Source organism: Delphinapterus leucas, chromosome 20 (genome assembly GCF_059928025.1).
Source record: "Delphinapterus leucas isolate spDelLeu-1000000601 "Yukka" chromosome 20, BTC_Dleu_Yukka2, whole genome shotgun sequence".
Classification (NCBI taxonomy): Eukaryota; Metazoa; Chordata; class Mammalia; order Artiodactyla; family Monodontidae; genus Delphinapterus; species Delphinapterus leucas.
In genome coordinates this window covers 40,767,321-40,776,460 of record NC_143148.1, presented here as the reverse complement: position 1 = coordinate 40,776,460, position 9,140 = coordinate 40,767,321, and positions in this window count along the sequence as shown.

Here is a 9,140-nt window from a genome sequence, read left to right as displayed (position 1 = left end):
GAAAGACCTCCATGTTGGAGTTTCCTCCCGCCACCCCCATCTCCATGCCAGGTCCTTACCTGTAGACCTGGGAGGTCTCAAAGCCCACTGGACACCTCAACCTTCGTGTCTGGTTGTACCTCAAATACAGCATGTCTGAAACCAAGCTCTCTGTGTTCTCTTATGAACCTGTTTCTGTGAGGGCCTGCTGACGGTGCTCTGGCCTGGTCTGGGGGCCCAGGCTATGGCATGTGTCTCAGATTCCTTTACTGAGCCAGAGCCCTGCTACTGGTCCCTACCATGTCAGAACAAGGCAGAAGTCGGGCTGCCTGCACACCAGGCCCTTTGGGTGCAGAAGTAATGCTTTCTCAGGGTCTGACTGAGCCTGTGGTGACTCCCAGGACCTTGAGTGGAGCTGAAGCGTTGAGCAACAGTTTTGTGTCTCCTGCCATGGGGCGAGGAGAAATGGAGAATTGGGGAGACAAGGAGGCCCTGAATCTTGACGTATTCACTCTGTGTGTCGCCTCTGTCCTCCTCTCACTAAGATGCAGAGTCTCTGCAGGCACGGATGTTTCCTCTGCTTCACTGCTTGATCCTCAGCACCCAGGAGAAGGCTTGGCGGGACCTCAGTAAACCTTCGTTGAAGGAGTATATCGAATTAGTTAAGCCCATTCTCAGCAGATTCAAATATAGAAATAGAAATCAATCCCAGCAACTTGAGGTTCTTGGGTGGTTCACTTCTGTTTAGTTGAGGTTTTCTTTTTCAGCCCTCTGGTCCTGGAGCATCACTGAGGTTCAGTGAACCAAGGGGAGGCTCATGGCTTCTTCAGCGAAGGAGTTTCTGAATAGCCTCTGGCCAAATAGTATTAGAAAACCCTCAAAATATGCATATCAAGTGTGAACACAATGCAGCCGTAATCAGGGACTTTGTTTATAAATCTGAGCTTAATTTCTTTTGTATGAAGAGAAGGTGAGAAAACCTTACAGCCAGTAGAGCGACCACATCAGGGACCTGAACAGATATGTGAGTTGATTGGCACCTTGAAATCGCTCCTAACTTGTCTTCCCTCGTCAAAATTGCATTTGTATCTGTATTGGAGAAGATCTTTTTTGTGTGGCACAAGCGTAAGTCCAGGGACACATGAGATAACTAGATGTTGCCTGCTGTTGGCGGCGGGCAGCACTGCTGAGAACCCAGGCTGGCAGCTGGAAAGGCATTAGCCGGACTTTAGGGAAGTCCGTGCATGATGAAGTGCCGTCCCAGATGGCAACAAGCCCCCTTGGGTTTGGGGTTCTTAGGGAGCTTTCAGGGCGTGCTATCCTGTTCTCCCCAGTCAGGCCCCAGGCTTACCAGGGACCCCGCTTGGTTTGGTGCTTTATAATATTTCCTGAAGGTCTTCCTTTGCTTCGTGACAATACGGGGACTGACTGAGGCTGCCTGGATCCCCACCAAGACATGTTCTTGGGAGGGGTTTCTATGTCACTCTCAGCCCACAGTGATAGGTGACCTGCAGAGGAGTTCTGATCTTCATGGGGCAATTGTACACCTTTTAGCCCCAGTGGTTCTGGAAAATGTCTCTTTTCTGGACAGGTCAGGTCCTTTTCTTCACTGCTCCAGCCTCTTCTCATTTCCCCGATTCTCTTTTCCCCATGCCTCATGTTGGAGCATCACTTTCTTGTCCTGGGTAATCCCTAGACTTTGCAATTATATAAGAAAACAAAGCTCTCTCTTTACTGACAGTAACTGGGTCCACTAAACCATTGCAAGCTTATTAGTAGACACCCCAGACTGCAGTGGGTACCCATGTACATTTCCATTTGCCTCATCGGTGAATGAGAGGAACTGTCTCATCACAGCCTTGCCAGCTTGGAGTATTATCACTTTTTATTAGTCTTTGTCAAATTAAAAGACAACTATTACTGGTTCAGTTTTCTTTCTTTAATTATTCAAGAGATTGAGCAATTTTTCATGTGTGGATTGGTCGTTTGCATTTCTTCTTTTGGGTCTTACCTTTAACCTCTGTGAATAAATGTTTTTGGTTTTTCCCTGGATGAATTCATAAATCAAAGCAGCCAGCCGTCAGACCCACATTAGTGTATTTGTGCTGCATTGCAACTGCATGCCATTCTCTTCTTGTTCACCGTGTGCAGAAATCAGTCTGGACTCAAAACTCAACAGGAGTGTGGAGACGGAATGTCTACTATTATTTCATTCATGCATACATATATATTCATATATATGTGTATATATGCACACATATGTACATATTACACATATGTATATATTCAAATATGTGTGTACATATATTCAGTATGGTTCTATATTCAACTTAAAGTGTGTGTCAGACTTTAATGGGGAAATATTAGGAGCTATAACTTTAGTGAACAGTATTCTCAGGTTGAACCGATATGAGGGCCCGTGAATCAAAAACTATTTTCACAAGTTGCTCTGTAAATCCCCTAAGATTAGTCTCTGGATTCAGTATTACAGAGAATGAGCTGGTCTTCCATGGTAGCCCCCGATGCGCTTCTGACTACATGTTGGAATGCCCTTCTGGTCTCTTTGCCCTCAACCAGCCGCTTCCCGTGTCAGATAGAAGGGTAGGAGTGTTCGGGTGACTGGCGCTTTAAGTGATGGGCTCAGGTGTTTCTTCCAAATCCATGATGCTCTCTTTATGCCGCTTCCTGCAGAGGTGGGTTTCCCCAGCTAAAAAATGAACACGTGACCAGCACTCTTTTCTTCCGTGGATATTAGCATCTATTTCTGGGGTCTGTGTGGGGGGCGTGTTCTGGGCAGGGTGGGGTGCTTCCAGCCCCAGGGCCCCCTGGAAGTTCGACCTGGGCTTGGCGTGAAGCCAGCGGAGCCCGCGGATTTACGAGGCTCAGATTACACCGGCCACACGGCTGCGTTTATCAGGCCCCAGAGCTGGGAGACTGGGGTGGAGGGAACTGGAAATCTATTTTATGGTAAAGATGACTTACGCAATAAACCAGGTTTATGAAAGTGCTCGCAAGGTTGCTGTTTAATGTTCGCGTACGCCATCGATCTCCTTGGTCTTACCCACCCTATCTCCTGTTCTCTTCTTCCCTACCCTCACTGTTTCCTCTCTCTCCCCATCTCTCCCCCACGCCTCCGCCTTTCCCTCACTTGTTCTATCTCCTAGTTCCTGATTTGCTCCAGGAAGCCCAGGTGGTGGCTGCCACAGCCCAGGCTCACGCGCCTCTGACCTTCACACCCACAGCTGGCCCCGGGGACACACGTGTCCATCAGAAGTTGCATCACTTTCCCCGTTGCTGACAGCCATTCCCTCCAGCTTGCTCACCTGACTCTCCCCCTCTACTCTCTCTGTCCTTACTCTCTGACGCTGCCCCCAGCTCACTGCATGAGCACACAGCCCCCCTACTCCACCCTAGGGTGCTGGCATCAACCTTCCTGCCAGACACTTCTATCTCATGCTGTCCTTCAGTGCTCAGACCCCTGTCAGCCTCCTGTCTGGCTAGCAGACTCCTGCTCTCTTGTGTTCTGGCTTTGCACACTCCTAGATTCACTGGTCCAAGTCAGAAATGCTCAAACTCTGTCCTGTGGGACCCATTCCACGTCGGCTGCTTGCTTGGCCTTTCCTATAAGATAAGAACATTAGTGACCATATGCCTTTAGAAGGAGGAAGGTGATATCCAGGTAGGAAATATTCATTCAACATACCTTCCTGGATATTTACTACATACTGGGGCTGGGCTAGGGGTCGGATGTCTCTCTGAACTGGTCCGACTGCCTGGGCTGGGGCTCAGCTCCAGGGCCTGCACCTGTGGATGGGAATCCAGAGTAGGAAGCTGGGAGGGTAGCCAAGTCACAGCAGACACTTGTGAGCGGGGTCGTTCGCTCTGCACGGAGGGCCTGTCGTTTGCCGTCGCTGTGTTCCTAAGTGCCGGCACAGGCCTGGCCTGCTGCGCAGGTACTCGGTGCTTGCTGGGTTGGTAAGGGAATGAGCCGTGTCTTGAACATAACGGTTAAGGGACTGGGGTCGTCTAGCCAGTAAAAAAGGGAGGCTGAGCGAAGCTAATGGGACGCTTGGAGCACTGCCACACCAGAGTGTTTCATGGGATTCCGAAGGCCTGGCCTGAAGGGTGGCATTTATGAAGATGTAGATTTCAACTGCACGTCTGAAAACTCTAATTGTTTAACGAGGACGCGGGCTGAATCTCAGGGTGATGAACCCCTTGATGCTGGAGATACTCACTCAGAAAACACCACGTGGCCTCTTAATTGTGGTGATGTGGAAGGGAATTCTTACGAGGCCCGAATGATGGAAGAATTGTTAACTGGACGCCTGTTGTGTGCAAGGGACTATATCAGGCTCTGTGAATGGAGAGACAATGGAAGCCCTTTGTCCTAAGAAGTGCTCTAGCAGGTTCCTTGATTTGGTGCTCACTTTAAATAGACTCCCACCGTGTACACGGGGAAACTGAGGTCAGGACAGTGAAGGGCCTTTTCTAGAGGCATCGGGCATAGAACGCCTGTGGCGACCAGGCCCGTGGGAAGGGCTTACTTGCATCTTCTCACTTAGTCTTCCCATCAGCCCTGGGATGGAGATACGAGTTGTAGGTCTTTGACCCAGCATCAAACCCCATTCACCAGCCTCCCGATCTGGTGCTTTTCCCATTATAGCAATCACAAAGACAGATTCCAGACGTGCAGTCACGAAGAGACTCAGAAGCTCAGGGCAGGGAGTAAGCAAGAGAGTAGAAATAGGTGGAGGCTGATAGGGAAGGAAATGGATGCTTTCTGAGCCTGCTGTGGGCCAGACAGAGCTTTACCTACAAAGTAAGGTTTGATACAGACAAGATCCATGAGGGTTAGGTGATTTTACTACCATTTTACAAACGATGAGCCTGTGGCTCAGAGACGTTAACTGACTTGGTTTACGTCACACAGGTAATGAGGACTGGGACTCGGGTACTTCTTTACCACCATTACTACCCCCACTATTACCTTATTGTTACTACCAGTACTACTACTACCGTTAGCACCATTACAACTAGTAGCACTACTTGCTGCTGTTGCTACTACCACTGTAATTACTAATTTTACCACCATGGGTACTAGTCCTGCCATGCTTACTAGTATTATGACTATTATATTACTAGTATATGACTCCTACTCATGACACAGTCTTGAGTTATGGAGCGCGTATTCTGTGTAAGGTCGAGACTAAGCCCTTTCAAATCTATTTTGTGTAATTTTCAAAACAATTCAGTGAGATTTAGGATAGTCTTTACCCCAGAGCTGACGGGTTGCCCCACATTGTGGGGTAAACGTCGGCATCCCTGATCTACAAGGAAAGGACAGGAGGTGGAAGTTGGTTAAACCAGGAGCTAGGTTCCGTGAGTCCTAACACACGCTCACGTATTTATCTTAGGTTTGGGATTAAAACAAATGCAGCCTATTTTCGCTGGAATTTTTGCTTAGACCGGTCTCTGCAGAATTCAAGTCAGGTAAGGTCTCCAGAAAGAAGGGATAATGCTTCTATCAGGAAGAAGAGCGGTGCCGGGTTTTGCCTGCTCCTCCCTTGTCAGGTGTTATGTCAGATGTTCTGTGTGCTGTCTCTTTAATTCTCCTGCTGGGGGGCAGGTTTTGTCCACCCCATTCTACAGATCTGGAAGCTGAGGCAGAGTGAAGGCGAGGAGCTTGTCCGAGGTCCCATCTCCAGCCAGACATGGTCCATCTGGCCCCCCTGCTTCAGTATGGGGCATCTGCAGCAGAATTAACATGTAAATCAAAACGTAATTGGCTTTGTGTGCACAGTTTAGATAAGATTTACTTTTGAAGAATGACTTTGTGTTCTAACCCAGCAGGCCCAGCTCCACGAGGCCCACTTGCACTTAATAACGGCAGGGGAGTGGGGCCATAAATATTGCTAACGATGCAGCTTGAATGAAACGCCCTATGAACCGTAATAAAACCCCCCGTGATTAATTCCAGAACGCGCTCTGTTCATATTAGACCTGCAGTGGCTCCCCTGATGAGATCAATACAGTGTGGCGGAGTGATCCTAATAGAAGTGTTATTATCTTTTAATCTTCGGGAAAATGCCAACTTCTCACATCCTTCACCAGGCCTCCTGCTTTATTTTCTTGGTGCAACCTTGAAGGCAGTTGTTTTCCCTGAAATGAAGATACATTAGAGTCTTTTCAAGGATTTATCAATAATAGGCCCCGTTCCTTCTTTGCAGGGCCCACGGCTAAAAGGCACATTTGTATGCGGCGAGCCAGAACTGGTCACGGTGACCTTTGCTGTCAGCTGCGATTCTCCCAGCAGACAAATGCCTCTGGAGAGTGACTGTTAAAACAGATATTCACGGGAGGGAGACGGAGAAGCGAGAGGGGAAGAGAAATAACGCCACTAACAAATAACCAAGGGAGGGTTGAAGAAGCCAGGCGTGTCCCCTGTGTAGAGCTCCAGGCGGCAGAAATGGCCCTCATGGCCCCGGGCAGGAAGCTGGTGTCTTCTCCACCACTTCCACAGGTCTCCGGGGACCAGAGCGTAGTGGAACTGGCTGGGAGCCCCGGAAAATGAAATGTCACTGCCCTGTAATGAGTGTCCAGGCAAGAAGGAAGGAGGACAAGGATCACTCAGCCTCATGCCTCCAGGGGTGCTGGACCTTCAGGCCCACAGGGGGCAGGAGAAGCTGTGGATGGGGTTTGGTGTCCTTGTGGTGGAGCTACGTGGGCCATGCCTGTTGGATGTGAAGATGAACCAGCTTATCAGTGACGATGCTGGGAAGTCTGTAAAGGGTACCAGCGCCGCTCCTGCGGGTGTCCTCAATTCTGATGGAGGTGCCACACCAGGCCTGGCAGACAGCCCCAGAGAAAGGCAGCGGAGCCCATGGGATGGAGGAGGAGTCCTCAGTGCCTTTCTTCTTCCTCCTTTGCTTAAAGCAGCGTGCACATCCCTGAAAGGCAGCCTTCTTTGGAGGAGCCTTGGCTATCATCTGGTCCCACCCTTATCTTATGCAGAAGGGGAAGCCAAGGCTACAGTGGGGAAATGATGGAGCAGCAGGGCTCACAGCAGGGTATCTGGAGGGCCATGTCTCCTGGGCTTCCGCCCAGGGCTCTATCTCTTCTTGCTCAGTGCTGTCACTCAGGGACCCAGGCTCCTTCTATCTCGGGGCTCTGCCATTCATGGGGGCTTCTGAATCCTGCATTTTATCATCTGTGTCCAGCCAGCAGACAAATGAAGAGGGGGAAGGGAATGGAGGCTCTTGTGGGCAAATATGAGGACCCAGGAGTATGTTTGAGACCTCTATACCTTGTGTCCAATTCCATCAGTCAGGACTCAGTCACGTGCCCCCACCCCCCAAAAGTCAGGTGCTGCGAAGTGTCATCCACCAGTGTGCCACAGAAGGAGGGGGCATAGAACTTGTGATCAACTAGCTTATCATGGCTGTAGCATCCTCATCTATAATACTAGGGGACAGACTACCCCCTTATTGGGCCACAGCAGGGACTACAAGGAAATGAAAGGCATGAGAGCTTCTGACAAGTAGTAGGGGCTCCATTAATGTTAATCCTGCCCCTTTGGTTTTGCCAGTCCCTCCTGTCACGGACTGGAGGCTTGAGCCCACGTCTGAGTTTCCCCTCCAACTCCGTGGGGCTAGATTCCTGGTGGCTGGGCTTGGCCCTTTGGTGGGATTAAAGGCGAGGTACCTTCCACATTCTGATGTGGCCTTGAAGATGGCCTTGCCTTGCCTGCTCAGCTCACTGGAGGCTGTTGGTGAGACTCTCCACCTGCCCATTGGCTCTCCCCTCCAGCCCCTGCCTCCTTCTATTTACGTCCCCCTGAGATGGTCTGTGATCTGATGCCACCATATAATACCTGGCTCCTTAGATTCAGCTTTGCCACACCCGGTGTGCTCCAGGGGCCACACTGAGCTGTCTGGTGTCCTGTGGGGGTGGGGTTACCTTTTGGCTCCCTCACTTATGACCTCATGACCTTAGGCAGGTGGCTTTGCCTCTTTGAGCCTCTCTTGGATTATAAGAATCCCTTAAAAAGGAACAACCAACAGGTGGACTGTTAGGAGGAGGACACAAAATCATGGCTGTGAAATTGTTGAGCACAAAGCCCCACAGAGCAGCTTGGAGGGAGGGTGTGTCTCAGAAAGTGGCAGTGCACGCTGATGCCCCCTATGCTGACATCCCTCATTTTCCACAAATGGGAGGTCAGGGTGCTCTGTGAGGGTGATCATAGTGGCAGAATTGATAAGGAGGGGTTGGGGGACCAATATCCATAGACCACCACTCTCCAGGGTGGTGCTGAAGGATGTGAGGTCCCAGCACCTTCTCGTGCCCCTTCCCCTGGAGCCCAGCTGGATCACTCACTCCTTTGCCTCTGGTTCAGACTCAAGGGATGCCATGGCAGTTCTGGGCTGAAGAAATCTGTGTTGTTGGCTGAGCACAGAACTGAGGGGAGTTTTTAGTTTTGCAGGATGTTACTTCCCCAAACCTACCCTCTGCACCCTACAGAGCTTTTAGCGCCAGGCAGGTGAGTTCTGAGTAAACTCATCAGAGATAAAGGCAAATAGGACAGGTGAGAACAGTGGTGGGGTGGAGTGGGGGAAATGTAGATTCTTGCCTTGTGATATAGCTCCTTCCTGTTCTACATTGGGCCATCTGTTCTTCCTTTTACTGAGATACTTAGATTTTTATGGCACCTTGTGTTTAGGATGGTACTCTCAAAGGAGGCCAGAGCTGTGCTGATGGGGAATTCCAGCATGTTTCCCATTCCCTGCTGTTTAAGTACTTACCTATCTCTGTGCCTTGGCTCTGCTGTTCACCAAGCCAGTCATGCCCTGTTCATCTGTCCTCATTGTACCTTTTTCAAGGTCCTACAGGAATATAACACTTCTTAGGAATCCTCTGATGGTCCTTGAGTCAGGGGAGACTTCTTCTTTCTCCAAACACACACACATATCTTCCTCTTGTCTACCTTGTGGCAGTTCTTACATTTTCTGGTAGGTATATTAGTGCACCTCTTCTCCCTTTAGCTAACCATAGTAATAATCATAATAAATATTAATAACAGCCAACTTTTTACTGATCTCTAGATGCCAGGAAATTTACTGACATTATCACAGTGAATCCTTGTAATGGCCTTTTAGAGGAGG